Source organism: Vombatus ursinus, unplaced genomic scaffold (genome assembly GCF_900497805.2).
Source record: "Vombatus ursinus unplaced genomic scaffold, bare-nosed wombat genome assembly UNPS02009994.1, whole genome shotgun sequence".
NCBI classification, from domain to species: domain Eukaryota; kingdom Metazoa; phylum Chordata; class Mammalia; order Diprotodontia; family Vombatidae; genus Vombatus; species Vombatus ursinus.
Window position 1 is genome coordinate 8,270,868 of NW_020949772.1, and position 23,177 is coordinate 8,294,044.

General features: G+C 41.7%; 1 long non-coding RNA gene across 1 annotated transcript; it reads left to right on the plus strand.

The window, feature by feature from the left end:
• The first annotated feature begins 642 nt into the window (after positions 1-642).
• Positions 643-23,093, plus strand: LOC114036851. The gene is made up of 3 exons (XR_003568380.1): positions 643-681; positions 16,350-16,478; positions 22,838-23,093. It is a non-coding gene; the product is annotated as an uncharacterized LOC114036851 (long non-coding RNA).
• The last annotated feature ends 84 nt before the right edge of the window (positions 23,094-23,177 follow it).

Here is a 23,177-nt window from a genome sequence, read left to right on the forward strand (position 1 = left end):
CTCCCCCCTCCCCTCCTTTCTTGCTCTGCAGTTGGGGTCGCTCTTCAAGCACCAAGGCTTGGAGGTGCTTTTTTAGCAGACAGTTACGAGGTTGTCTCACACTCAGCCTGACACTCTCAGGCTCTTGGTCCACTGGGTTGGTTCAAGGCCATGGACTTGGGTACACCTTCCCCACCATAGAGGACAAGGATGGATTCCCTATCCGGAAGTATATGAATTCCCTCGATGCTAGCGAATTGGGGACAACTGCAGTTGCTTTTTGGTTCCCTGAGGCTTACTTATTCCCTTCCTTTTGCACCTCTGAATCCTCCTTAATGGAAGTTATAGGTAAAGGTAGAACAGCTAAAAATATCTTGGCAGATTCTGGAGGTTTTGTGATTGATCATTAAGGAGTTTAGAACTCCTCCTTACAACCCTGGTCACTCTTTTCTCCCACTCCCTTCGCTTGAGTCAAGAGAGTATCTATTAACCCCTCTCATAGGAGAAGAGAGTTTTACCCTTTACCCCTCACCTTTGATTTCGCCCTCCCCCACCTCGGAAAGGAAGGATGGGGGAGGGGCTGCAGCAACCTCGTGGGCACCCCCGGCAATGGCCTTGAGCTCTGGGGCAACCTTTGCCTGGAAGCATCACCTAGGTTCAGCACATCCTGTCCAAGGTAAAGAAGCTGGCCTCTGAACTTGGGTAAGCATGCTCTTTTAAACTTGTAGTTTTAACTGTTAATGATGAGACATTGACTCTCTGTGTAAAGCAGCTTGGAAACGCATTTGACAAAACTGAAGTCACCTGATTAATAATGGGTTTGTTTCAAGTTTCAAATTGGTGAACTTTTTGTATCAGTTATGTCAAGCAACTTTTCATAATTTGGTTACTGCTAAAATAATTTAGCTATTATTGGTTATTGTTTTAATGTGTAAACTAGCTGAGAAGCTTGCTTGGGTTATGGCTTGCTGAGAATTTGCAAGTGTATAGAAATCTAATGAATGACTTTTTACACCAGGACAAATTTAAGTTTGAGATGTAAATCCTGGAAAAGTTTTTCTAAACTGTGATTAGTGAAACTTGCTGTTTGAGGTAAAAGCTCATAGGATTTTATTTTGAGTTGTCTGATGGGTTATGATCCATCGATAATCAATAATCCACCATCTGAGAGAAATGCCACAAGCTACTCAGAGAAGGTGATACTGGTAAGAAGTTAGCATTGGAAAAGCTGAGATGACAATTTTAGCCTCAGTCTAAGATGGGATCCTCCTGGCTCAGTTTCCCCATTATGTTCCTTTGAAAGGGAATGTTACCCACCTGGCTACTCTTGAGTCTGGCTGTGAGGTGGATTTAATATAGCACGGTTGGAAAACTGAATTATCAGAATCCAAATAGAGCTAAGGATGTTTTATCCTCTCATATTTGAGCCCTAAATCTCTAGTCCCTGTTTTATATCTGGACCTTGAAGTCTTTTCTGTCAGATTTGTGTCTTCCAGACTATAGGTCATTCACCTACAGTTGGTAGCAAACAGCGAGTACCAGCCAACGTCCCCACATCATTCCCTGGATGCATCTTGCTCTCTGTTTCAGTCAACCTCCTCTTTGGGACCCCCTCAACGCAGGGACAGCTCTACGCCCCTTGCTAGCAGGAAGCAGTTTCAGAAGCCGAGAACTTTGCCCCTTACCCCAAAAGAATTTGGGTTCCTATTTGTTTGAGGAGGGAATGATAGGGTTGGGATCTGGGCCCCAGAAAGGAAAAACCCTGGGCTTTCCCACATGACCAAATCTCTGGTGTTCCCCTGAGGCTATAATCCCATCAACTAGCCTTTCACTGTGGACCTCCCTGGGCCATTTCTCCATTCTCCTTTGGCCATGTGGCCCAGGTCCCTGGAATTTATTACCTCATAAACTGCTTGGCCACTTCTAGATTCCTCCCATAATCTTTCTGTATATAAGGTCCATCTTGTGTCCATTAAGAGGCTTCTTAAAATCTAGCCACTGCTTAGATTCTTGTAATCTAGCCACTGCTCAGATTCCTAAAATCTAGCCACTGCTTAGATTCTTGTAATCTAGCCACTGCTCAGATTCCTAAAATATAGCCACTGCTTAGATTCTTGTAATCTAGCCACTGCTCAGATTCCTAAAATCTAGCCACAGCTTAGATTCTTAAAAACTAACCAATAGCTTACTAATGTTCAGACTCCTTAAGAGTCTGCCCCATATGATGGATGTTCTAGCAAACCTTGTCTCTGGCTGAAAAAAAAAAAAGATGAGTTGAGAGCACTGGCAATGTGGCCAAGAAAATGGGTACATAATGATTTTCAATCTATTAAACAGTAAGTATTTATTAAGTACTTACTGTTTGCTAGACACTGAAAGGTACAAAGACACTAATTAAATAACCTCTGCCCTGGAGGAATTTACATTCAATTTTTGGAGACAACATGTACTACATTTGTTGTTCAGTTGCGTCCAACTGTACTGACTTCCCTGGACAAAGTCCATGGGGTTTTCTTGGCAAAGATAATGGAGTGGTTTGACATTTCCTTCTCCAGATCACTTTATAGATGAGGAAACTGAGGCAAACAGGGTAAAGTGACTTGTCCAGGGTCATACAGCTAGGAAGTGTCTGAAACAGATTTGAACTCAGGAAGAGGAGCCGTGCTGCCTCTGGGCCCAGCACTTTATCCACTGCACTCTAGCTGCCTGGTGTGCAATAGGCACTTAATAAATGCATATTTATTGACTGAATGAATGACTAGTTAGCCTTATCCTCCTCTCTTGGTTTGATCCTTCTTTTTCTGTGACTTCTTCCTGGCTGATGGCTTCAAGGGAAAGAAAATTTGGTGACAGAAACCTCAGGTTCTGTCCTTCTGAGGCTAGCATGTGGTCCATGAATACGAGCCTCAAGTTTCTGCCTGGGCATTTGCTCTTTCATTTTTGGTGAAGGATGTTAATGTGTAGACAACAACCTTGTGAGTTCCTAAAGGTCAGGAGAGTGAGCCACCTGAGATCCTGGAGGTGTGGGAGTAGATCTGTGCTGGATTTTGTGCCAGATCACCTATGAGACCCCAGGTAGCGACCTTCAGGACCAGCCTAGCCATAGCTGAATCAGGGCCTCATTCAACAGCAATGCCACATTGGTGGGATCGATGCTAAGTAAAAAACGCACTAAGTTTGAACCCGCTTTCCCCAGCTGGGGAGGGTGTGTCTTTGAGATGTTATGTCTCTATTTCTTACTATATCTTTAAAGTAAATATCCCTTTGTAGAAGGTAATTGGTATTAGTTGGTTAAACGGAATTGGCACTTAGCAATGTGAGAATACACTCAGAATGAGAACTCCAGGTAATAGTTTTGGAGAAAGAGCCACCTTACTACCCGTCAGGGGAGGAGCTGTAGCTAACATTGCTTTGGGAGAATGAGGTCAGAGAGTACTTGCTGAATAAATGTTTATGTTCATTATAGGTTCTATTTGTTAATAAATTATACATATTCAGTAATTTTACTACTTACATAAGAATAGTTAAATAATTGAGAAAGAAGGTCTTTCTCGCTTAGCAATCAATCAACAGACATTAGGCAGCAAAGTGGATAGAGTGCCAGGCCTGTAGTCAAGAAGACCTGAGTTCAAATCTGGCCTCAGACACTTACTTGCTGTGTGATCCTGGGCAAGTCACTTCACTCGATTTGCCTCAGTTTCCTCATCTGTAAAATGAGCTGCAAAAAGAAATGGCAAACCACTCCAGTATCTCTGCCAAGAAAACCCCAAATGGGGTCACAAAGAGTCAGATATGACCGAACAACATCGGACAATTGGTATTGGGCAGTGAGGTGACACAGTGGAGTCAGGAAGACTCATCTTCCTGAGTTCAAATCCAGCCTCAGACACTTACTAACTGGGTGACCCTGGGCAAGTCACTTCACCCTGTTTGCCTCAGTTTCCTCATCTGTAAAATGAACTGGGGAAGGAAGTGGCAAACCACTCTAGTATCTTTGCCAAAAAAACCCCCAAAATGGAGTTACAAAGAGACTGACTCAACTGAAACAACCAAACAACAAAATATGGTGTGTAAGGCACTGTGCTGAGTAAGCTCTGAGAATACGAAAAAAAAAAAAAAAAAGGCAAAAACAATCCCTACCCTCAAGGAGCTTACATTCTGGTGGAGGAGATAATGTATGAACAATTAAGTACATAAACGATTCCTGAATCAAAGGCACAAGGTAACTTTGGGTAGGAGGATTTGGGGAGGCTGCCTATTGGTTAAGCTGAGATTGGAAGAGGCAAGAATAAAGAGACAGAGCATTCCACTGGGCCACAGCCATGGAAAAGGTATGGAGAGGGAGTGCCACATGTGAGGAGCAGCAGATAAGCCAGTGGGGCTACAATGGGCCGTTAGTTAGAGGAGAGTTAAGTGTGAGAAAATGGGAAGGGCAGAAAGGGGTTGGGTTATGAAGAACTTTAACTACCAAAGGACATTATGTTTGATCCTACACATAACAGGGAACTATTGGTGTTAACTGAGTGTGAGTGTGAGTGTGAGTGTGTGTATGTGTGTGTGTGTGTGTGTGTGTGTCTGGGGGTGGGCATGGTCAGACATGTGCTCTAAGCACTGAAAAAGTATGGACTGGAGTAGGGAGAGACTTGAGGCAGGAAGACCAGTTATGGTTAGTGATAGTCTCTAGGCAAAAGGTGACAAAGACCCAAACTAGGGTGGTGGCTGTGTGAGTGGGGAAGACGGGATGTATGTGAGAGATGGTGTGAAAAGAGAAACAAGATTAGGCATCAGATTGCATACGTGAGGGGGGTGTGAGGGAGGAGTTGAAGATGATACCAAGACATTGAAACTAGGTGACTGGCAAGATGGCAGTGCCTTCAAAAGGAGTAGGTAATTCAGAAGAGGGGAGGGCTTTAAGAGGGAATGATAATGAGTTTGGTGATGATCTCTATGCTATTTATGCAGCCCTAACCTCTCTCCTAATCTCTAGCTTCATATCTTCACTGCCTATTGACCATCTTGAGCTGATGTCCCACAAACATCATAAACTCATCGTGTCCAAAACTGAACTCATTTTCTTCACTCTTCTTACCTTTCCTGACTGTCGAGGGTAGTACCACTTTCCCAGGCCAGCATTTAATAAGGTGCCTGGCACACAGTAGGTACTTTGAAAATGCTTGTTGACTTGATATGTTGAGTTTGAGATGCCTATGGGACATTCAGTTTGAGATTTCCAAAAGGTGACTGGTGATGTGGGATTGGGCCTCAGGAGAGAGAATAGGGTTGGACACATTTATCTGGGGATCATCTGTTTATAGAGATGATAGCTGAACTCATGGGAACTGGTGAGCTCATCAGAAGAGACATATTATTATGACTGTGTTCCATGATTAAATATGAAGCATTAATATTTAATAAACTGGGGTGTGGGCTCAAACTAATTCATTACCTAAAAAGAAGAGACAGCTAGGTGGTACAGAGACAAGAGCACTCGGCCTGGAGTCAGGAAGACCTGAATTCAAATTCAGCCTCAGACACTTGGTAGTTGTGTGATGCTGGGCAAGTCACTTAATCTGTTTAACTCAATTTCCTCATCTATAAAATGAGCCGGAGAAGGCAATGTCAAACCACTCTAGTATCTTTGCCAAGAAAACCCCAAATGGAGTCATGAAAAATTGAACACAACTGAACATCAGACTTTCCTTGGTATGGGAAGATAGGTAGAATAGTACGTAGAGTGCCAGGCCTGGGTCAAAAAGACTCATCTTCCTGAGTTCAAATCTGGCATCAGACACTTGCCAACTGTGTGACCCTGGGCAAGTCACTTAACCCTCTTTGCCTCAGTTTCCTCATCTGGAAAATGAGCTGGAGAAGGAAATGGCAAGCTACTCTAAGTTATCTGCCAAGAAAACCCAAATGGGGTCACAAAGAGTTGGACATGACTGAAATGACAGCAAGCAAGTTTATTAATGGGAAATAAATTATTCAATCATACCTTTAGATTGCTATGAAGCTTGAGAGGATAAAATTAAATGCATGGCAACAAGTCGAGTGTCAGACTTAGATTGGGGGAATTTACAAATTAGCATAGTAAAACCCCAGCTTCTATTATACTTTGTTAAACATGGGACCACGTTCTTTACAACCTGCTACACGCTGGTATGTGATCTTCATACCTGCTACAAAGATATGGACATGGATAGATAGATATGGATATATACACACATACATATATATTATATAGAGTGTTTTCTAATATACATTTTGTTTTTCTGTGATAGATATAAGCTTCTGAAAGACATTGATTGTTTATTTTTCACCTAGGTACACCCAGTGCCTAGAACATGTTGTTAAGTCATTTCAGTTGTGTCCAACTCTTCGAGACCCCATGTGGGTTTTTCTTGGCAAAGATATTGGAGTGGTTTGCCGTTTCTGAGTGTCTGAGGCCAGATTTGAATTCAAGAAGATGAATTTTCCTGACTCCAGCCCAGCACTCTATCCACTGCACCACCTATCTACCTGCTATGTACCCGGCACATAGTAGACACTTAATAAATGTTTGCTGAATTGAATTAATGACTCTGAGTGCAAGTTTCCTTATCTATATAAAAAGCATGGTGACTAGACTAGGTGACCAGACCAGCTTTTTTAAAAAAATAATATTTTAGCGGCAGCTAGGTGGCGCAGTGGATACAGCACTGACCCTGGAGTCAGGAGGACCTGAGTTCAAATTCAGCCTCAGACCAAACACTTGACACTAGCTGTGTGACGCTGGGCAAGTCAGTTAACCCCGATTGCCTCGCCAAAAAAAAAAAATAATAATAATAATAATATTTTATTCCCCCTCAATTACATGTAAAAACAATTTTTAACATTTGTTGCTGTTTAGTTTTGAGTTCCAAATTCTATCCTTACCCCCTCCCCCGTTGGTAACCAATCTGATATAGGTTATACATGTGCAACTATGTAAAACATTTCTATATTAGTCATTCTGTGCAAGAAGACAAGAAAGAAAGAAAAAGAAAGGAAGGAAGGAAACAAGGAAGGAAGGAAGGAAGAAAGAAAGAAAGAAAGAAAAGAAGGAAGGAAAAAAGAAAGAAAGAAAAGAAGGAAGGAAGGAAGACAGGAAGGAAAAAAGAAAGTTTGTTTCAGTCTGTATTTAGACAACGTCAGATCTTTCTCTGGAGGTGGATAGCATTTTTCTTCATAAGTCTTTTGGGACTGTTTTGGATCCTTGTATTGCTGAGAACAGCCAAGTCATTCACAATTCTTCTTTGTACAATATTGCTGTTACTGTGTACAATGTTCTCTTGGTTCTGCTCACTTCACTTTGTATCAGTTCACGTCAGTCTTTCCAGGTTTTTCTGAAATCATCCTGCTTGTCATTTCTTATACCACAATAGTATTCCATCCCAGTCATATACAACTTGTTCAGCCTTTCAGTGCTTCTTAAGCTGTGAGTCAAGACCCACAGTACAAGGAGCTCTAAAGGGGTCACGAGTGGAAAAAATTTAAGAAGCCCTCAATTTCCAATTCTTAGCTACCACAAAAAGAGCTGCTATGAATATTTTTGTACAAACAAGTCCTTCTCCCCGTCCCCTTTTTTATTTCTTTGGGATACAGACCTGGCAGTGGTATTGCTGAATCAAAGGGTATGCACAGTTTAATAGCCCTTTGGCACAGTTCCAAATTGCTCTCCAGAATGATTGGATCAGTTCACAACTCCACCAACAGTGCATTAGTGTCCCAGTCTTCCCATATCCCCTCCAATATTTATTATTTTCCTTTTTTGTCATATTAGCCAATCTGATAGATGTGGTGGTATCTCACAGTTGTTTTAATTTGCATTTCTCTAATCAATAGTAATTTAGAGCATTTTTCCATGACTATAGATAGCTTTGATTTCTTTGTCTGAAAACTGCCTGTTCATACCCTTTAATCATTTATCATTTATTGTATTCCTATATATTTGACTCCATTCTCTATACATTTGAAAAATGAGGACTTCATCAGATATAATTGCTGTAAAATTTTCCCCCTTTTCTGCTTTCCTTCTAATTTCGAAACAGACCAATATTTATAATTACCGCTTTGTAATATCACTTGAAAACTGATACTGCTAAACCTTTGTCCTTCCCGCATTTTCCCTGAAATTTGATTAATGTTTCCTTTAGGTAATTAGATGCTATGCCATTCAGCATACACATATTAACTAATGATATTAATTAATTATCTATCATGCCTTTAAGTCTTTTGTAGTTTCCTCTTTTAACGAAGTCTATTTTTACTATTGCCTCAACTAAGATCATGATTGCTACCCCTACTTTTTCTTTTTTACTTCACCTGAGGCACGATAGGTTTTGCTCTAGTTCTTTATATTAATTCTGTGTGAATCTTTATATTTCAAATATGTTTCTTGAAAATGACATATTATGGGATTCTTTTTTCTAATATATTCTGCCATCCTTTTTTGTTTTATGTGTGAATTCATCTTATTTGTGTCCACTCTTATGATTGTTAATTTTAGATTTTTTATTCCCTTTCCTCTCCCTCCTTCCAAAGAAGGACAGAGTGGTGAGAAAGGAGTGTGCTTAGTGCTAATGATTTATAATTCAAATGAGCTGCTTCTGCTCTCTTTCCTCTCTTTTCTTCCTTCTGTCCCACTTCCAATCACAGGCTCTTACCTTTTTTTTTTTTTTTTGGTGAGGCAATTGGGGTTAAGTGACTTGCCCAGAGTCATACAGCTAGTGAGTGTTATGTGTCTGAGGGTAGATTTGAACTCAGGTCCTCCAGACTGCAGGGCCAGTGCTCTATCTACTGCACCACCTAGCTGCCCCTTACCCTTTCTTTTTAATCCTCTCTTCATAATCTACCCATTGAAGTTTGAATTTGTTTTGCTTATGAATAATTCCTCCCTGAATCTACCATTCCTCCTAGTCCTTGCTTTCTTCCCTCTCTGTTCCTGCCTGTTTCCCTATTGAGTTTAATGCTGAGTCTGTTTTCTGAGGACCATTCAAGTAATTACAACTACTTCACTGGTAGGCTAGCTACCTGGTGATGTCTTTGGCCATGGCATCCCTTGAAACAAAGAAAAATGTAAAATAGCTCTCAGTGCTTTAAGGCCCCCTTTTGCTTCTGCAATGATGGTGGCCCAGTGGTGGGAAAGGGGGCAATAAAGGCTAAGAATCACACAGTTTTTAGGTCATCAACAAATTTCAGTTTGACTAAAGGTCCCCTAAATGTGAGGGCAGCTAGGTGGTACAGTAGATAGAGCTCTGGGCTTGAAATCAGGAAGACTCCTTTCCCTGAGTTCAAATGCAGCCTCAGACACTTATTAGCTGTATGATCTGGGCACTCACTTAACCTTATTGCCTCAGTTTCCTCACCTGTAAAAATGAGCTGGAGAAGGAAATAGCAAACCAGTCCAGTATCTCTGCCAAGAAAACCCCAAATGGGGTCATGAAGAGTGGGACACAAACAACTCAAACGACAAAACCCTAAATGTGAGATCCTTGTCCTAAAGCCCATGACCCTGACATAATGCTGGAATAGCTGAATGATGTGAATCTTGACATTATTGGTATGGATCCAGAAATGTCTAAGAAACAAACACAAAAGGAGAAAGTAACTCCACAACTCCAAGCAGAACCTCAGATTAAAAATTTAGATCGGCCATTAGAGGGGAAATGAAGCATAAATCTGATCGTGTCAGCCCTCCAGCTCAGTGAGTCCCAGCACTTCCCCACTGCCTCCAGGTTCACATATAAAATCCTCTGCTCAGCCCCTCAGAACCCAGCATCCATTCATTTTTCCAACCCCCTATACATCACTGTCCTCCACACCCTCCATGAGCCAGTTCTGCTGTCCTACTGGCAGCTGCTCAACCATCGCTTCATCTCCCATCTTCATGCCTCCATGTTGGCTGTCCCCCAGGCTGGAATGTATCCTCCTCACTCACGCCTCTTGGTTGCTATGGTTTCTTTCAAGAGTCAGTTCAAGCCGCACTTTCTGCAAAAGGCCTTTCCTGTCCCCTTCCCGCCCACTATTGTTGGTGCTGTGTCCTCTGAATCCACCTTTCATCTTCTCTGTATATGTCTGCTATGTTCCTAGTTTTGTATACGTTGTCTCCACTATTAAAATGGAATCGACCTGAGGGCAGTGACTGGTTTTTTTGAGGTTTTTTTTTTGGTCTTTCTTTGTCTTCCCGATGCTTTGCACAGTCCCTGGCATGTAGTAAGTGCTTAATGAATGCTTGTTGACCGACTAGCGTTTGTTATTTTCACTTATGTCTGACTCTTCATGACCCCATTTGGGGTTTTCTTGGCAAAGATATTGGAGTGATTTACCATTTTCTTCTCCACCTCATTTTATCGATGAGGAAACTGAGGGAAATAGAGTTAAGTGAATTGTCCAGGTTCACATAGCTAGTAAGTGTCTGAGGCTAGATTTGAATTCAGGTCCTCCAGACTCCAGGCGTGGGGCTCTATCCATTGAACAACCTAGCTGCCCCTATATAATACATCTAACCTTTGGGGAGAAGGCACTAGCAGCTAGGGATTTGTGTGCCTCAGTTTCCTCATTTTAAAAATGGGGATGACAACATTCATGCTGCCTTCTTAATTTGTTGTACAGAAGATGCTTTGTAGACTTTATAGCATTATAAGAATATGAGCTGTCATTAAACAAGATCATTAATAAAGGACAGGCATAGATTCAGTTACATTTATTTCATTTATTATCAAAACTATAAATTAGGACACCCAAGGTTTTGATCCAACATTAGAAAGGGTTTAAAAAATGATTTTCCATAATAAAAAATAAGACCATCTATTATCAGGTAGCTCTACATAAAACCAGTTACTTATTGGTCTTTATATTACAGTAGCACACCCTACATTTGATTTTCCTATAATTATGAAGAATTTTACACAACTCAATTAAAATAATACAAAGTATGGATTTAAACATGATTTACAAATCTTACAAAATGGAAAGGCACCTTCTGGGAGTTTGACTACTTTGGGGTGCAGAGAAATATAGCTTTTGGACTCTGTAGGGACTTGGGGCTCAGGAGAGAGCTGTACACACCACGGGGGAAATTTATGAGGACTCCAGGAGGGGAGAAAAGCTCTTCCATCCAACGAGGAGCCATGAGTCACCCTTTGCTGCATGTGCTCTCTAATCCCTTGGATTTTAGGGGAAACATTTTTCTACAAACTCTTCTCACTCTATCATCTCCGTGAATGCCCACTTTGAAAATCTGTTTGGGTGAAAGCACACCAGTTTGGAGGCACCACTGGGGAACACATCGTTGGGTCAGCTTGTGAGTACCAGAGACACCACCTCTATTCCTCAGGATTACCTCTAGACTTGTGAGGGGAGACATAGTCTGGGAAGAAGTAATTAGTCATTTGGGGTGTAGGGGTGTTCTGGAGGACTAGCACCTCTAGTGTGAAGGCTTGCCCAACCCTTTTCAGGGCTGCTCATCCATCTTTGGTGTCCACCTGACTCACCCAATTCTCACCTGTGCTCCTAAGAAACAGTAGCATGTGTAGCGGCCGCACACCGCTTGGCAGTGGGCTAAACTAGGCTGAGGGTAACTGACAGGCCTTAAACATGTTGGTGAATAAGGGGGATGTCTACCCTAAGAAAGTGAAGACTTTTCCTGGCAGAATGGGTGGATGAGAACATTTTGGTTCAATGGCCATGAAGGTGGCTGAAGCAGGGCTGTGGAGCACTTAGAGCTTGGCCAGGCATCAAAGCCACCAAGATCATCCTGGGCCGTTGCCTGCCATCCTGACTTTTGTCCTGACACTGGATGTTGATGACTCCAGGAGAGGGAGGCTGGTGACTTTGTGCAACTCTACCTCACTTAAATCCAATTTACTCGAAAAGTCAAGACATCACTCTGGTCCTCTTGCAAGTCAAAGGACAAACAACAGTTAGTTATTCTCTGGTGTTCCAGCCTGTGAGTGACAGTGAGGGCTGGAACAGTGGACCCAGAGAGGGTGCTATAAATGCAAAGCTTCTAGCTTATAAAAGCTATCCAAATGGAATGTCTTGGAACCTCATCACAGTCACATGTAGCACTGAACACTACATTTAGCACTTGTCTCAAAAATGTGCTAAAGTCTCTAAATAGTTCAGAATTTCTTTAAAGGTGGCAATATACAAAAAGCAGAAAAAGCAATCCTATTATTTGCTCCTTGAAAGAAAAAACACAGCAGAGGGGATCTGTAGAAAGGCTAGTGTTTAGGACCATATATCCCACCCCATAACTATCCATCAATCCCACCCTTCTGGCAATCAGCCTTTAAAAAAGCTAATGTTTGTGCAGAGGGTTGCACAGGACGGAAGTGATCTGGGCTTGTTTCAAAGCAGTAGGCAAAGAAGCAATGAAATAAGGAGATAAATCAGAGAGAGAAGGGATTGATCTGAAAGGCCAGGGGATGGGGTTGGCAAGGAGAAGGGCCACCCCTTCCTCTAAGACAGTAATAAATAAGGAGAGAGTGGAGAGTGATGGGGAAATGATTTGAAGTATAGAGTTAGGGAGAACAGAGCTCCTCTCAAAAAAATTTTTTGAGTATTGTCTCAGGATGAGACAAGTTCTTGACTTTGATAGAAGTGGAAGAGGGTGTTGCAGTTGGGTTGAGGAAGGGAGGTTTGAAACGGCATCTTAAACCACAGAAATACTCAATATAGAAAGTAACATCCTAAGAAAAATTGGAGAATAGAAAGAGGTATTTCCACACCTGTGGCTAGAAGATAAATAATCTTCAAAATTGGTATCTTTTACAGGTAAATAATCTTCATAATAGGTATCTTTTGCTTTAGCATCACCTTCATTTCCTAATCAACCTCTCCCCCACCCAGAGTTGTCTCTTATAACAAAGAATAAAAAAGAGGGAAAGAAAAGAAGTTCATCAAACTAATCAGCATATTCACTGAGTCTAACATTATAGTCAGTGTTCCACAGCCGTAGGAGAAAGGATTAAGAAGGGAGGGAGGTGCCTTCGCATATCTCTTTTCTGGGGAAATCTTGGTCATTATAATTATACGGAGTTCATTTTTAGAATTGAAATTGAAATTCAATTTAAAATTTTCATTGAAGTTGACACTGTTGGAGTAACACACACACATACATGCAAATATCCATATACACACAAACACATATTTATGCATATATACATACATACATGTGTATATATACATATATACACACTATATACACATACACACACACATATATATATACATACATACATACATATATCACGGTAAAGTGACTTGCCCAGGGTCACGCAGCTAGTAAGTGTCTGAGACTGCATTTGAACTGAGGTCCCTCCTAACTCCGGGGATGGTGCTCTAATCACTTCACCACCTAGCTGCCCCATATATAAAAATATACATATACATATACACACATATGTATATACATATATATTTATGTATATGTGTGTATGTGTCTATATATATAATATATATATATGTAGATAGTTTCCCTGATTCTATTTATTTCACTTTATATCTGTTCATTTAAGTCTTCACAGGTCTCAGAATCCCTCATACTCATCATTTTCTTCTGAACAGTAACATCTCGTTACATTTATGTACTGCAATTTGTTTGGCTACTGCCCAACTGATGAGCATCTACTTTGTTTCCTGTTCTTTGCTACCACAAAAAACGGCTGTTATAAATAGTTTGATGTCTATTGTCCTGGTTGTGGAATGTTACATACACTTTCAGATACAATGACCACATTGATTGGATTTGTTTAGCTGTTTTTCCTTTGGTACAAGGGGAGATTTAAAAGAAGTTGAGGTTAAAGTTAGGGACCCTTAATTCCAGAAATGACATCTAAAAACAAAGGATATTAATTACATGTCTTTCTTCCGTCATTCCTTCTTCCTTTCCAAAAAAAAAAATGGTACAAAGTTAATTGTGATGAGGATAAAAGAGATACTCAGACCAAGTGCTCTAGGGAAATTGAGGAGGGAATGACCAGTTTTCAGCTTGTGGGTGCTTAGACAATATTTTATTCGAGAGCTAGGTTGAGCAGTGGATAGAGTGCTGGGCCTGGAGTTAGGAAGACTCATCTTCCTGAGTTCAAATCTGTCTTCAGACACTTACTAGCTGTGTGACCCTGGGCAAGTCACTTAACCCTGTTTGCCTCAGTTTCCTCATCTGTCAAATGAACTGGAGACGGAAATGGTAAACTGCTCCAGTATCTTCGCCAAGAAAACCCCAAATGGGGTCATGAAGAGTCAGACGCAACTGAAAAATGACTGAAACAACAAGCTGCTTAAGGGCAGGGACTGTCTTTTGCCTTTATTTGAGTCCCCAGAGCTTAGCAAAACGCCTGGCACGTAAATGTGCATTGAGTCTCTCTCTGTCTCTCTGTCTCTCGGTCTCTCTGTGTCTCTATCTCTCTCCTGCCTTCCCTGTCTCAACCTTTCCCTCACTTCCTCCTCTCTTCTCCTCACTCCACACTTTCCCTGGCAGAACAGCAGATGAGAACAATTTGTTCCAATGGCCATGATGTTGTGGAGTTTTTAGAGCTTGGTCAGGTATCGAAGACCCCAAGATCATCCGCTGCATCCCGGGCCATCACCAGTCATTTTGCCTTTTGACCTGCCACTGGACTTCGATGATGCTGGAAGAAAGAGTGAGGCTGACAACTTTGTGCAACTCTGCCTCACTTAAATACAATTCCTTCAAATGACAAGACATCACCCCATGATGTCATTGGTCCTCTTCAAAAATAAGGTCCAGCAACAACAACAAAATCATAGTAGAGAACTTACATTTTAGTCTCTGATGAGTCATTAATCAGTTTATGGTGCCATAAATTTCTGCAAATTGGGGAAAAGATTCCTGTCCTTCTTGTCTGTCTTTCTTGTCAGTCTCTCTGACTCAGCCAGAGTCAGGGAGAGAGAGAGAGAGAGAGAGAGAGAGAGAGAGAGAGAGAGAGAGAGATTCTTTCCCAAGAAAAAGTTTTTTCACTCTTTCTGCTTGGGTTGATAAGGCCCCAGAAAAAAGTTAGCTTGACTTTCAGACATAGATAAAATGACAAGACAATCTCTCTCACACACACACACACACACACACACACACAAAGCACTTACTAACAAAGTTCCTTAAAAAAAAATTCAGTGCGCACCAATGGAAGTTTCCTTTTTTAGGTCAAATTCTGGGACTTATATGTCTTTTAAACTAATAACTTTTCCCCTTTTCTGCCTGGGAAGAATCTTCTACCAGTTTGCCAGTCACTCACCAAGCAATGGTTATTTGGGACTGTGGGCTGTGCTTCTCACCAATAATAGTTACCTCTGACATGGTGCTTTCCCCAATTCTTTCCTCAAATAGGAATTATCTCTGTTTTTTTTTTTATTACTTCTTCAGTCTCCTAGAATGGAAGTTGATAATTTACCTAAAGGGTGTCTCAATGTTATGATATTTACCTGTCAATAACTCACCCCTCTTTATATGTAATTGGAAAAAATAAAATACTGTTAAGTGGAAAAAAATAAATAAAATTGGCATTTATATAAAGAAAGAAAAAAAAACCTTTCCCCTCTCCTGGCAAGAAACTAGGAGCCCTTTAAGAAGAAAACAAAGGAACAGCTAAGTGGTACAAGGTGGAGAGTGCTGTCTCTGGAGTCAGGAGGACATGAGTTCAAATCCAGTGCTCAGGCTCTTACTAGCTGTGTGATCCTGAGCAAATCACTTAACTCTGAAAGAAAATTTTTCCAAAGGTCTTAATCACTAATTTTGCTTCACAGGTTTACTATTACCAAATGCTCTTGATAGTTGCACTTAAACACAGATAGGACACCAGACAAACAAGCACAGACTCCCCTAACAGTGTCTGTGTGTGTGTGTGGTGGGGGGGGAGGGGTGGTTACGTTAGCTGGGAAAGGTTGGACTGGGACGACAATTCAAGCCAGGTGCAGCTCTCAGCAGAGATGTCCCTTTGTGCAAAATCTCAGTTGAGTGCTCTTAAAGGAGAATTCCCCCAAGGGGCTACCCCAGAGATCAACTTCCCTCCCCCAGACCTTTTTGTGGTTGCCAACCTCAAACAGTTAAAATTAAGGTAGACCAAAACACAAAGGTCCTAGTACCACAATTATTTTATTAGTAAAGCTCAAATTTACCAATAAATGGATTCTCAGCTTCCCCAGCAAAACTAAGACCCTGAATGAGGGGGACAGCTCCCTTTTATAGCTTTGGGGAGTGCAGAAAATAGGAAGGCTAGCACCATAGATGAGAGAAAATAGGATTGAATGGAGATTAGGAATGAGAGCTAGCAACAACCCCACCCCCCCCTCACCTTCCCTCCTGTGACTAAGAAATGTCCATTCCTTGAATCTAGCTAAATCTGCAAGGACAGAGACAGCAAACCAGACTTCTTTGGATAACAAACCAGACCTCCCTAAAGAACAGCTTGATGATGTAAAGATACTACACCAGGCTCCCTGGTGTCCACCCACCTCCTTTAAAGGTAACGTATTTCCTTGACACAAGAATAGAACAGTGATTAACAGAACTGGATTTCTAAACTTAACTCATTACGAGTCAGCTAAGTTTCTGAATTAAGTTAGAGACAAAGAATTATGACTCAGGCAGTTACAGGACAAAATCAATTAACTGTAAGTAGGAACAATTTTTTTAAAAAAGACAGAGAATCAATCTGATTATCAATTGATTTAATAATTAAATTAAACCAATAGATTTAAAAGTGGAAAGGACCTTAGAAGCCAACAACTACAGTTCTAATACCAGTTTCTTCAAGGCGGCTACCAGTGGCTTGAAATCATTTTCATCTACTTAGGGCACTTCCTATTCCTTCGCCAGTCCAGGAGATCTTATTATTTGCTGTAACTAGGTTTCCCGTTTTTGTCTATGCTGCTACTGGAATGGTTATAAATAGTTATAAAAACACAGGTTTTCAATTTCATACCAAATATCTTAAATGATTTCCATAGTATTTATTACAAATTGACTAGGTCTTAATCTCCTCCACATCATGGTAAACCACAAAACCCCAAATGTATTCTCTCCTGGGTCTTGGTAAGACCATATAAGTCAGGGCCCAAATTCCTTTAATGGGGCCATAGGCATGAAAGATGTATTCTAAGTGGTTGCACTCACAGCCTGACCTCCATGGCCATAGGTTAGGGGTGATTGCTGAAGGATTGTTTCACTCGTCAAGCCAACTTTGATGAGTGAGACCATCATTTATCACTCACATTTAAGAGAAGCCATGTCTAATCATCCCAATCTATATCTGGCCACTGGACCCAGACAGCTCTGGAAGAGAAAATGAGGCTGGTGACTTTGCACTGCCTTCTCTCACTTAAATCCAATTCACTTACAAGTCATGGCATCACCTTCCTGACGTTATGGTCATCTTAGAGAACCAAGGGCAAACTACAGCAACAACAATAACATTGAAGAAATCCTGAATCTGGGGCAGCTAGGTGGCGCAGTGGATAGAGCACCGGCCCTGAAGTCAGGAAGACCTGAGTTCAAATCCGGCCTCAGACTAAACACTTGACATTTCCTAGCTGTGTGACCCTGGGCAAGTCACTTAACCCCAATTGCCCCCCCCCAAAAAATCCTGAATCTCAGAGCATGTGCTGTCCAACTGGACTGCCTCAGCTTGAAGGACAATCTCATACATCAGTGAGGAGAAGAGTGTTCTAATGTGGTTTCCTAGTGCAGAAATGATGTGAAGCTCTCTAAAACCCATGTGGATTGGATTCATTTGGGCTCTTGTCCTAAGGCCTGGGGATTAGTCTAACTGCCCCAACCTGTGGTCTCTTTATAAGCCTCAATAAACAGGGTGTTCCAAAAGTCTTAGTGCAGTTTAATATATTAAAACTTAAATCTAAGCCATTAATAGCTTTTTAACAAGCTGTTGATCGCTTTTTAATTGCCTCCCTAACTTAAGGGACTGTAGGCATGTGCCACCATGTTTAGTCTTTTAAAGTCTTTTAAAGATGCGATGCATGGACCAGGGTCAAAGACTTTGAGATCTGATAGCCATGTTTATGGTGAGCAACACCTGACAGCATCCTTCCCAGTAGAGTTCCAAAACTGTCTTTTTTTTTTTTTTTTGGTGAAGTAATTGGGGTTAAGTGACTTACCCAGGGTCTAGAGTAGACCTAATTAGATTGAATTATTATTACTTAACTATATATTACTTAATTATTATTACTTAACTATATATAACCATCCCAGTCACCCAAGCTGGCAACCTAGATGTCATTGTCACCCCCCATATCCAATCAGTGGCCAGGTCCTGTAGATTTTACCTACTTGACATTTCTGACATAGGCTCCCTTTTTTTTCCTGGTGTAGGCCCTCTTCACCTCATACCCGGACTGTTACACAGGGGTGGGGAGCCTGTAGCCTTGAGGTTGGATTGTTTTCGAATTTGGTTGGTTTGTGAAGTGTGGATTCAGTCAAAGGGCCGCACTTGAGGAACTTGAGGACCTCGAGGTCCTCAGGTTCCCCACCCCTGCACTAGCCTGTTGGCTTCCTGAAGTGTTCCTAAAGTGAAGGTCTGACCATGTCGTTGCCCCTGTTCAATGAATCTGATGCCTCCCTGTCATCTCTAAGATTAAATATAAAATACTGTTTAGCATTCACAGCCCCTCACAACCTGCCCTGCTCCTACCCTTCCAGCTTTTGTATACCTTACTCTTCCCTTCTCTCCAGACTCCATGTACTCTGTGAACCCAGCGACACTGGCCTCCGTGTCATTCCTTGAGCAAGATACTACATCTCCAGACTCCAGGCATTTTCAGTATTTGTCCCCCATGCCTGGAACTTTTGTCCTCATCATCTCTGCCTGCTGCCCCCATCCTCCACCCCGGCTTCCTTCAAGTTCCAGCTAAAATTCCATTTTCTACTAAGAAGCCTTTCCTGATTCCCCTTAATGATAGTGCCGTCCCTCTGTTGGTTATCTCCAATCGATCCAGCAATCTACCTATCTGGTTTGTACATAGTTGTTTGCCTGTTGTCTCCCCCATTAGACTGTGAGCTCCTTGAGGGTAGGGAGTGTCTTTTGCCTTTTTTTACATTCTCAGGGCTGGCATCCTGGGCCATAGCCAGTTATCTTAACCTTTGTCTTGCTGCTGGACTCTGACAGAGGAGAGAACAAGGCTGATGACTTTGTGTAGCTCTGCCTTACTCAATCCAACTCATGCACAAGTCAAGACATCACACTTGTGATGTCACTGGTCCTCTTCGAGAATGAAGGATGAACAACAACATTCCCAGTGCTTGGCATAGTTCTTTACACACTTAATAGTGTTGTTGTTTCAGTTGTTTAGTCGTGTCTGAGTCTTCTTGACCCCATTTGAGGCTTTCTTGGCAAAGATACTGGAGTGGTTTGCCATTTCCTTCTCCACCTCATTTGACAGTTGAGAAAACTGAGGCAAACAGGGTTAAATCTGACTCTTCATGACCCCATTTGGGGTTTTCTTGGCAAAGATACTGGAGTGGTTTGCTGTTTCCTTCTCCAGCCCATTTCACAGATGAAGAAACTGAGGCAAACAGGGTTAAGTGACTTGCCCAGGATCACACGGCTAGTAAGTGTCTGAGGCTGGATTTGAACTCAGGTATTCCTGACTCCAGACTAGAAGCTGTGTCCACTGCACCACCTACCTGCTCTACGTTTAAGGGCAGACGATGAATGCTTATCAACTGACAGTACAAATAACATACAGGTGCCTTTAAAGTACTAGGAGGAAATCAGTACTTGAAAGTACTAGGAGGAAAGCAGCTGCCGTAGCTTTGCCAGAATTGTTGACTGGGTCATGGATGGCAGAGTGCCTTCCAAAAATTAGAATGTAAGCTATTTGGGAGTAGGGATTGTTTCATTGGATTTGCAATCCCCAGAGTCTAACCCCAGAACGAAAGGTAACACTGTTAATGTTTGTATATGCTAGTAAATGCTTCCTTTACACAGTCTAAATAATATACCAGATATTCAGCCTCATCCTGCTGGTAATTATTCATCTTTCCCCAGTCTGTTTCCTTAGAACAGGTCACAGAGATTGCATTAAGCAATTGCTACCCAGCCTGAACTAGGGCAGCTATGTGGTGAAGTAGATAAAATGCTGGGTTTGAAGTCAGGGAGACCCGTCTTCCTAAGTTCAAATCTGGTCTCAGACACTAGCTATGTGACCCTGGGCAAGTCACTTACCCCTGTTTGCCTCAGTTTCCTCATCTGTAAATGAGCTAGAGAAGGAAATGGCAAACCACTCCAGGGTCTCTGCCAAGAAAACCCCAAATGGGGTCACAAAGAGTTGGAGACCACTGAACGACAATAATCCTGCCTGACCAAGGTTCTGACCTTGTCTAGGGTCAGTATTTGCCATCACGCTTCTTCCTTGAATCTTTGCCTGATTGTATTTGGCAAATTGCTTTACTCTTCGTATTTGTACTTCCAGTTTTTAGCATAATACCTGGGCACATAGCAAGCATTTAATAAATGCTTTTTGATTGATTGATTGACTACAACACATTAGGTTTGATTTGCATCTTTGGAGGGGTTATAGCAACTAATGACAGTAGTCAATTCTTCCCTCAAGTTCTGAAAGGCCTCTCCTATCAATTAGGAAATTCTTTAACCAAGTTGCAAAAGTCATGTGGGGTCCAAGGGGTATCAACTGTTTGCCCTTGGGAGTTGGCAGAAAAAGGTCAAAGTCATCATCTCATTCCCTTTTATTAATTCTCAGTCAAGGAGCAAATTTTTGTGGTGCCTAGCTTGGCCTGAATCTGGGGGAAAGTCCTGGGGAGATAGTGGCATAGGGGAAGGTGGTTGTCCTAGCTGAGCAGAGGGAGGTTAGTCAGGAGGTCCTGGAGGGCTGAGAGGAACCTTCACTGTACCTGCAATGTGCTTGGTCAAGTTCCAAAGGATCCACTCCTCTTTCCTCCTCTCCATTGGCAAGGGCCAAGCAGGGGTAAAGAGGAATAAGAGAACAGGGGCAAAACTGGCTAGGAGCATTTTTTTAAGTTCTTGGACTTGGGCCTTCTTTCACGTTATTGTAGTGTCTTTAAGGCTACTGACTCGACACTCTTGATACCATTGCATAGTTTCTGCCTACCAATAATAGTTGTTATCGGTGTTGTATCTGACTCTTCGTGACCCCATTTGGCAAAGATATTGAAGAGGTTTGCCATTTCCTTCTCCAGCTCATTTTACAGATGGGGAAACTGAGGCAAACAAGATGAAGTGACTTGCCCAGAGTCACACAGCTAATAGTGTCTGAGGTCACATTTGAGCTGAGGATGATGAGCCTTCCTAACTCCAAGCCCAGCACTCTGCATTATGGCGCCACCTAGCTGCCCAATCAATAATAGTAACAGCTAGCATTTCTTTAGTGCTTAAGGTTTACCAACCACACACCTTTACATCTCCCAGTCTCAGTTTCCTCATCTATAGGGGAACAGGGAAAGTAATGTCACTTACCTGGTTGTAGTTGTAGGGTGGATCAAATGAGATAACATTGGTAAAGTACTTTGCAAGCCAGATAGCACTATATTGTCATCAACACCAACATCATCACCATCATCATCACCATCATCATCACCATCATCCACCAACATCACCATCACCATCATCATCATCTTCATCATCACCATCATCATCATCATCATCATCATCATCATCGTTATTATAGAGGAACAGTCCAAAGCCATACTGACTTCTACCCAATCTCAGCACCATTTAACTGTGGAAGAAAACCTTTATATTCTACATTTCACCCAAAGTCTATTAGAGACAATTTTATTGATACTCAAGCATTCCTGTTGAAAGGTAGCTCCAAAGTGGAGAGGTTTCCTCTACTAATTGGAATTCTCTCTGACCCAAGTAATATTCCCTTACATTTTGTAGTGATCAAAATCCCAAAGGTACAATTCTACAGCTAGCTAAGACAAAAGTACAAAATTCAGTCTTTTTAAAATTTTTCTGATTTGCAATAGCAAGGTCAAGGTTTTTTGATTTGCTTAAACCAAACAACAGGCATGTCACTATTGGTGTGGCCTTGGAGAAATGACTGTTTGAATCTATTCGATCTGGCTGGATGAACAAAGACGTTGCTCTTAATTGGATGAATTCAAAAGATATTGCCACTCCTAGTTTGATAATCATAGTTTCATGGAATCAGGATTCCTTCCCAAACTTGACTCAGTCTTCTTTTAAAAAGCAGCTAGGCAATGCAATGGATAGAGCACTGGGCCTGGAGTCAGGAAGACCTGAGATCAAATCCAGCCTCATGTATTTCCTATCTGGGCGACCTTGGCTAAGTCACTGAACTTCTGTTTCTTAACTGTAAAATGGAGATTATATTGTTGTGAAGAGCAAATGATATAGCATGTGTAAAGTTCTTGACACACAGTAGGTACAACATAAAAGCTAACCGATATTGTTTTATTGTTCTATTACAGAAACTGATTGAGTCTTTGATGAAAAGAAAACTATGGATTGCAGAGCAGGCCATTGCTGCCTTGACATTTATTAGGCCTTGATAAGGTCTTTCACTCAGTTGGGACTAATGGCTTTAGACTAAGACACCATATAATATTATTTCTTAATTTTAAAAAGAGATTTCCAGCCAAGATGGCTACTTGAACAGAGGAGGACAGCTTAGCTCTCCTACACCTACTGCAGAAAACCAGACAAGTCACATAATGAATGAGATTTTCCATTAAGAGCTCAATCAAGAAAGCTTCCAATGGGAAATTCCCATAAGTCTCTAGTGTAGGAAGCTGGGTACAGGGATATGATTGAGGTGGCAGTTCCCCATGTCAGAGTCTTCCTAAGGTCTTTCTCTCTCTCCTCAGGTACCTAAAGAGAATCTGGAACCACACGTCTTTTCTCAAGACTGGAAACCAGAATACCAGGATCTCTCCTCCCCTAAACTCTCACCAATTTGGCCCCTCACACAGATGAGCAGCATTGAGTAATTAATTTCCACCAGTGAGGAGAGTCTTATGCAAATAGGCTTTAAGCAAAATCACAGCAAGCCAAATAATGATCAAGAAATCCAATGAGATGATAGAAAATGCTATCCACATCCAGAGAAAGAACTATGGGGTCTGAATGCAGATTCAAGCATACTTCTCTCTCTCTCTCTCTCTCTCTCTCTCTCTCTCTCTCTCTCTCTCTCTCTCTCTCTCTCTC